Consider the following 8,835-nt stretch of genomic DNA (forward strand, 5'->3'; position numbering starts at 1 on the left):
CACAAGTCGGAAACCTTTGAAAAGTTCAAAGAGTTTAAGAAAGAAGTGGAGAATCAATTGGGCAAGAAGATAAAGATGCTCATATCCGATAGGGGTGATGAGTATCTTAGTATCGAGTTCCACGACTATCTTAAGGAATGTGGAATTGTTTCATAATTGACGCCACCTAGGACACCGCAACTCAATGGTGTAGTTGAGAGGCGCAATCGAACCTTGTTGGACATGGTTCATTCCATGATGAGTCGAGCTTCGTTACCTATCCCATTTTGGGGGTATGCCTTAGAGACTGCCGCTCATATCCTTAATCTAGTCCCAACTAAGAAGGTTGCCAAAACACCTCACGAGATGTGGACAGGGAAGGTTCTCTTGTTGGCACATATCAAGGTTTGGGGTTACGAGGCTTTTGTAAGACGAGAGACTCACGACAAGCTTGAACCCCGTAGTGAGCGGTGTATTTTCATTGGCTACCCACATAAATCTTTTGGATATCTTTTCTACAGACCTAGTGACAATGTGGTCTTCATAGAAAGGAGAGGGGTTTTCCGCGAGAGAGAACTCATATGCCAAGAGGACAGTAGGAGGAAAATTGATCTTGAAGAGCTTCAAGAGTCAAGCGGTGAAGGAACTTCCAACACTAGCACTCAACCTGAGGAAGAGATTCCTGTTGAACCAATTGATGAGTCCTTACCCCTGAGACGTTCCAGTAGAGTTAGTGTTCCACCTGTGTTGTATGGTTTCCATATAACTGCTGAAGGTGATACGTTTTTCAGTGATAGTACACTGATAAATTTGGATGAACCTAACAACTACAAGGAAGCCATGGTGGGCCCATAGTCTGCAAAGTGGAAGGAGGCAATGGACATCGAGATTCAATCCATGTATGACAATCAAGTTTGGAACTTGGTTGACAATGGATCGGGTCGTAACACGGTCGGGTGCAAGTGGATCTTCAAGAAGAAGACCGATATGGATGGGAAAGTACACACATTCAAGGCACGACTGTTTGCGAAGGGCTTTACTCAAGCCCCGGGGGTTGACTGTGATGAGACCTTCTCACCAGTGGCCATGATCAAGTCTATTAGGGTTATGTTGGCTATCGCTGCGTTTCATGATTATGAAATTTGGCAGATGGATGTCAAAACTGCCTTCCTTAACGGGAGGCTGGCTGAAGATGTTTACATGTGTCAGCCAGAGGGTTTTGTGGATGCTAAATATCCTAATAGAGTGTGCAAGCTTGAGAAATCCATCTATGGATTAAAGCAAGCGTCTCGTAGATGAAATCTTTGTTTCGATGAGAAAGTCAAAGAGTTTGGATATTCGAGAAGTGAGGATGAGTCCTGTGTGTATGTCAAGGCTAGTGGGAGTATAGTTAGCTTTCTAGTTTTGTATGTTGATGACATACTACTTATAGGAAATGGCATCCCGACCTTGCAGGAGGTTAAGTCATGGCTTGGGAAGTGTTTCGCTATGAAGGATCTAGGAGAAGCTGCTTATATTCTGGGATAAGTATTTTGAGAAATAGAAGTAGGAGACTAATAGGACTTAGTCAAAGTACTTACTTGGACAAGGTGCTAAAACGTTTTAGCATGGAGAATTCCAAGAAAGGGGAACTGCCAATCCAAAGCAATACCAAGCTGAGTAAGACTCGGAGTCTGAGTATCGATGCCGAGATAGCGGAAATGAGTCGAGTGCCATATGCTTCCGCCGTTGGCTCGATCATGTACACTATGACATGTACTCGCCCTGATGTGGCCTTTGCGTTGAGCATGGTTAGCCGATATCAAGGGAACCCGAGTAGAGCTCATTGGACATCAGTTAAGAACATTCTTAAGTACCTGTGAAGGACTAAGGACTGGGTCCTTACACTTGGTGGGAGTTATGACTTGAGAGTGACAGGGCATAGTGATGCCAGCTTTCAGACCGACAGAGATAACTTCCGCTCTCAGTCGGGCTGGGTATTTACCCTAAATGGAGGAGCAGTTACTTGGAAAAGTTCCAAACAGGAGACCGTGGCTGATTCAACGTGCGAGTCAGAGTACATAGCAGCGAGCGAAGCATCGAAGGAGGCAATATGGTTGAAGAACTTCATTGGAGACCTTGGAGTTGTATCAGCCATAAAGGAGCCTATGGAGATTTTCTGTGATAACGAAGGAGCGGTTGCCTTAACCAAGGAACCAAGGGATCATGGTAGATCTAGACACATCGACATAAAATACCAATTCATCGGACATCGGGTAGAAGAGGGACTCCTCGTAGTTAAGAGGGTATCGACAGAGGAGAATCCAGCAGATCCCCTCACAGAGGGTCTGAGCAGGGTTAAGCACTTACAAGATGCAAGGAGCATTGGTCTGAAGGACGATATTAGTTTTAGTGATTAGATAGATGTTTCAAAACTTGTAATAGATAAATGTAATTGACATTTGGTGATTATATAATGGCGATTTATATATAAGTATTGTTTACTATCTTGTGTCGATTGTTTACTATTGTTTCATTTTTGCATGTTTTACTTCCTGAATAATTGAATTGTTCAAATTATCCACAGTCGATCATACTTTGGAAGTAAGTTATGAGGTTAGACTGTCATGAATTGGTTTGTAGATTGTCTAAGTGCTTAGACATAACAAAGTTTTGCTGCAACGTTCATGAGTACTTCTGAAATAAGATTTGAGTATTGGATTAAACCCACTCTCATGTGTATCACTTCATGTAATTTATCACGAGTGATTGTGAGATGATAATATCGTATAATCTTTAAACCGAGATATATGAATTGTTGTTTGCGAGTTGGTTGTGCATTGATAATGTGTAATCGCATCAGTAACTTGATGTTATAAAACGTGTTGTTGTGTATGATTTGACGAGTAAATATTACAAGCATATAAGTCAAAGTTTATCTGTTCCTTTTATCCTAGGAGGGTAAAAGCGATATCTTGGGCCCCTAGATGATTTTGTGTTAACTTATGTGCCGGACCCGATCATAACTGAATTGATGTGTTCAATTAAGTTCTATGTCAAACAAATCAGAAGTCGGGAAACAAATTGTTGGACATTGAGAATGATTATGTTCCATGTCTTTGTCCACACGGTATATTGCATAATGGAGGATTATATGATCCCTTATCTAAAGGACGCCTCATTGACTAGGTCAGAGTTGGACAACGACTTTTGAGAGCTACGATTGCTAATCGGATTCTGAAGTTGCATTGGCAGTTATAGTTATTAGACTTATCCAAGTGGGAGACTGTTGGATTAGGTGTCTAAGCCCATAACTATAATTGGGATGTACTTGATCTGATAGTAGCATGGTCCTTTTGGGTTGCCTTCACCATAACAATTTTATAGGATGAATTATGGAGAAAAAGGTTAATTAATGATTTATTAATATATTATAAGAATAATATATTAATTGAGAAATCATATTATTTAATTAGTATTGATCAGAAAATAATTTGGAATTAATTTAGTAATCAAAAGAAACTGATTAAAAGAACAGGGACTGATTATGTAAATTAGTGATAGTTGTAGTTTGGGCTAATGGATCCTATTGGTAAGAGGTGGACGAAAATCTATGGGAAGTCCATAGAATTTTCGTCCAAGGCCTATCATGTGGGGGTCTGTGGATTGCTTAGGGCCTAAGCAAGGGATTTAGGGTTTCCAGTTGAAAACCCTAGTAGCCTCAACTATAAAAGGAACCCCGAGGCTCATGAAATCGACCACTTGATTCCTTAGAAGAAACCCTGGCCGAAATCTTGTAGCCTCCACCTCTCTCTTGTTCATCTTTTGCTAAGTGGTGTTTGTGACTCCATTAGAGGTGCAACACTTGAGGCACTAAGCTCTTGAAAGTCAAGATCAAGCAATCAACAAGAAAGGTATTCTTCTAACCCTAATATGATTAGATCTCATTTTCTTGTATGCTAGATTAGGGTTTTGCTTTGGAAAATTAATTTGCATGTATGACTTGAGAAAAACCTAGATCCAAAGCAAATAGGGTTGCATGTGCACCATAGGAATGTTGTAATGCTCAAAACCCATCATTTTCTTCAAAAGAGAGCTTATTGGAGCTTAATCATTCCTACTTAAAGATGATTTTATCTGACCCCTTACTCTGAGACCTCCTTAGAAGTGGTCCTTCAAGATGTAGGTAGATACACATCAACACCAAATGGATGGTTCCATAGCCAATGACATAAGTATTGGATAAGGTACATTTAACTGTCTATTTGGCGCTTTTGCCAATAATTGCATAAGGCTATCAAATAACAATTGGGGAAGATTGTTATAGCTTCCATAAAATATAATATACAAAACATCTCCATTGGATCGAATTGTCCCACACTACCCGTCTTGTGACTTACATAGTTCGTGATGAGACTAGTCATATACTTCCAAGTAAGAGGAAAGTATTGACGTATAATGAGGTTAGCCCGTTTTCCCTAGTTGTTACGATCATACCCTTGTTGGGTTATGAGCATTCTAACACTCCTAAGTGTACATGCAACCCTAAATACCTTGGATCTATGTTTTCTCTATTATACATACAATTATGAACATCCAAGGTATTATCCTAATCTAGCATACAAAATAATAAATATAACAAGATAGAATACATACCTCTTTGATGTAGAATGTCTTCATGAAGCTTGAGTGCCTAGTGCCCCAAGTGTGACACCTCAAATGGTTCACACAACACCAAATACACTTGGAATAACTTGAGAGAAACTTGAACACTCCTTGAAATCGTCTAGCCCTCACACTCACACATTAGTCCACGATTTCTTGAGCCATGGGATTCTTTTATATGGTGGCTATTAGGGTTACACCATGTAACTCATAACTTTACCCATTCCTTATGCTCCATGGATTTTAACCTCCATGGAGTATCCATGGGTCACCCCATGGACTTAGTCCAACATAAGGAATCTTGGATCACAAGCCCACATATATAAGAATGAATGATTTACACAATCAACCCATATATTTAATTAGTCTCCTTTTGATCACTTAATTAATTCCAAATTAATTCTTGATCAATACTAATTAAATAACCTTATTAATATATTAGAACTTATAATATATTAACCAACCTTAAGTGTTATTTCTCTCATTATAGTCTATCCAAATGCATGATGCCATGCAACCCAAATGGACCATGCCGGGTCGGGTCAAGTCTTACCAATTATAGTTATGGACTTAGACATTAATCCAACAGTCTCCCACTTGGATAAGTCTAAAACTATTCTTGCGTATGACTTCAAGAACCGACTGGCAATCGTAGCTCTCAAAAGCTTCCGTCGAACTCTGATCTTGCCGATGATCTCTGACCTTTGTCAATGTCTTGTCCATTAGATAAGGGATCATATATTCCTCCATTCTAGATATCATATGGACTGAGACATGGATTATCAATCATTCTCTCTGTCCATTTGTTGTTTCCTGATTTCCGATTCATGATGACTGACTGATTGAACAAATCAAATCAGTCCTGGCTTGGCCAAGCACTCACATGTATCATCTTTAAATCATCGAGGGGCCCACAGATATCGCTTTTATCCCGAAGGTAAAAGGGATGGATAAACTTCGACTCATATGCCTTGTTCTACTACTTGTTGAATCATACACAAAGGCACGTTTTATAACATCGAGTTACCGAATGCGTTTTCGTGCAATCAATGTACAACCAACTCATAGTAACAACTCATATCTCTAGGTTTGAAGAATATAAGATATTATCGTCTCATGATCACTCGTGATAAAATCCATGAAGTGATTCAAATGAGCGCGGGTTGAATCCAATACTCAGAACTTATGACCACTCATGAGTGTTGTAGCACCACTTTGTCCACCAACTTGGACCTCTACAAACCAACCCATGACAGTCTTGATTCATATCTACTTCCAACATATGACCGACTGTGGATGGTTTGAATAACTTAATCATTCAGGAAGAGTGACTTAGTTATTCTGGAAGTCAAAACATGCAAAGTGAAACACAAGAATAAATGAATCAAATATGGTATCAAACCCTATGAATATAAATAAACACTTTTATTTATCACCATACTGATTACTCATTATTCATTGTTTCGGTTTTATCAACTTTATACTTGAATTAAAAACACTAGTTGTCCCATGCTCCAAGCATGTACACTATGTTTTTCTTAAACAATAGCTTTGCCATACACCAAGTATGCACTCTATGTTTGTCTATGATCCTTACTTTGTGAAATAAATCAATTGAACATAATTTCAATGATTCTAATTTCACATTCCCAAATCCTTATCGAAAAATGTGAGAATTTCAAATTCCTATCATTTATCGAAATCTGTTTAGATTTTAAACTTATATGCACTGACCCTCCTGTAATGAATATGTACAAAGTCACAAAGACTTGTCAACAGTCATTATAAGGTATTCCAATGGAGATCAACTCCATGGAAACTAAGTCTCATATTCAAAGTACATTGCTTTGGACATGCTTCTTGCATTAAGTTTTCTAATCTTACACAGATAACTTCCACCTATGGAGACAACTCCATATTCTCATTTTGACTATCACTTCTGAATAAGAGATGCCTCTTTTCAGAATATGTCAATATGGTCCTTCCAAAATTAGCACTATACTTCCAACTGTCCCTGAGCAACCAATCTTTGGTAAACCTCAGATTGTCCTCGACAATTGCTTAATCATTTTAGTCATATCCAATTCTAGACCTTTTCCCTTCTTAATGCCTCTGGGCATTTGGAAAAATTTAGAAATGACAAATATTATAGCACATGCAATCGATCCTGTACCCAAAGCAAATGGTACATGATTCATGATGTCTCACATAAAGACATGATTCTAGACCAGTCTTTTGCTACAATATTTTTATTTGCCATGTTTTCAAAATTTGACTATGAAGAGGGATGCCGTAATCATAATCAAATTTTGAGAACGCAATATATAGAATTTCCTTAAGTTGAACCAATCCAACATGAAATTCATATATATATATTCTTGACTAAAGATGATTAAGGTCTCAATCTAAGCCTTTAGAACTGAAATGAAGTATATCCTCTCCCTTAATTATAGCAAAACAACGTTTTCAATCCCTGCAGCCTCAGGAATTGAAACTTTTGTTTTCTATAATTAACATTGCTAACTTGCAATACTTAACATAATTATCATGCTCCCAATAACATGATGATTATCAGCATAATACTTATGCTCCCACTAGCTTTGACATGTATTCAAAAATTAGTGGACTTCTAGAAATCAATACTTTATTGACTTTCTTACCAAAGTTCAAATTTCTGATACTAGATTGCTTTGATAAGACTTTATCAAAATCATACACCTTATTGTAGATAGCCCACTGGTGTGTCTAAATAATTTAAGAACTATGAAAAGGGATGCCGTAATCATAGTCTCAATTGGTTAGACCTTTGCTATTTCTCATAAGTCCATGTTAGTGTACTCTACTAACGACTTTGAGAATGCAAAGATTACTATCTACTTAAAAAACTACTTAGTGAAAGTGTTTCCTCACCATCATTTTCATGAATCGGAGAGAAACCTTATGACACTTAGATTTTTATGGTGTATGAGTTCCTACCCATATGAATTTGTCAAAACCATAATCACAAGACAATGTTAGTGACAAATCCAAACTCATATGGATTGAACTTGTGCAATCTTAAGTTCTTGCCACCTGGCAGCACAAGGGCCTGCCATAGCTTCCAAGTAGTTGTGCAACCAATTGAGAACTCTCAGAACTACTATGCAAAGTCAACTTGAATAGGCACAGAAATGTCAACACGATAGGTTATACACCTCTAGTCGTGTGCTAGTGAAGAATTCCAGGTTTTATTCTTGATTAGGTCTTGAAACTTTCAAGAGCTTTAGGACTCCCACTGTCCTCTTGACATATAAGACTCACTTGCCAAATATACAAGAGATAGTGCGGATTCTTTAGCAAGACAAACACTTCACACACTTGGTCTAAGTTGGTCTCTGTTTTATCCAAAACATCACAACTTACCAATTTCAAATGTACAAGAGTAGATAACCTTTTACTCTTCCATTTGACTAGTGTTAATAAACCTTCTTTAAGATATGTCACTCAAGTTACAATCTTGGAGTATGACTCTAAGAATTGTTTTGGAACGAAGTATGACTCATCTTTTTGATTTAACCATTTCAACAATTCATGACTCCTCTTCTTAGTCATAAAAATGCACTAAGATGACCTTAGAGGATCAATTGTGATATGGTATCTTAATCATTAAGATGATCATAAACATGATACTAAAGTACTCTCCCATCTTTTCAGATTTGAGAAACTTTTATCTTTCTGCCAAATTTGATTCTTCTCATTCGTTCTGCCATACATTGAAGTTTTTTCCAATGTTTCAGAATTATACTTAAACTTGTAAGTATAACCATATTTACTAAAATTTAGTAAATCATGACGAATAGTCTTAACGAGCTTTGTGGTGGACTTGACCAGTGCACAAGAATGTGTACTCGATCCCTTTAGTCCTTAACTTGACTCACACATCCATGTGAACAAGTCTTAATTTTCCAATGCTTGAAAGTTCTCATTCATCATACTATTCAACTTGCATGATTCCAAGTTTCTATCCAACTGAAGCCTTGGGAATGAGAATCTTTCCTTATTTGGTAAATTATGACACTACCACAAACGAAAGAATCAAGTCCATTTTTTTTTTCAAATATTGCTATCAATGGAATCATATAAACAACCATTTTTCACAAATGCCACTTGTAAGGATATTTAAAATAAATATAAAATTAAAAACTTTTATTTTATTTCAAAACTTTGCGGAAA

Source organism: Lactuca virosa, chromosome 8 (genome assembly GCF_052849685.1).
Source record: "Lactuca virosa cultivar CGN04683 chromosome 8, Lactuca_virosa_CGN04683_v6, whole genome shotgun sequence".
NCBI classification, from domain to species: Eukaryota; Viridiplantae; Streptophyta; class Magnoliopsida; order Asterales; family Asteraceae; genus Lactuca; species Lactuca virosa.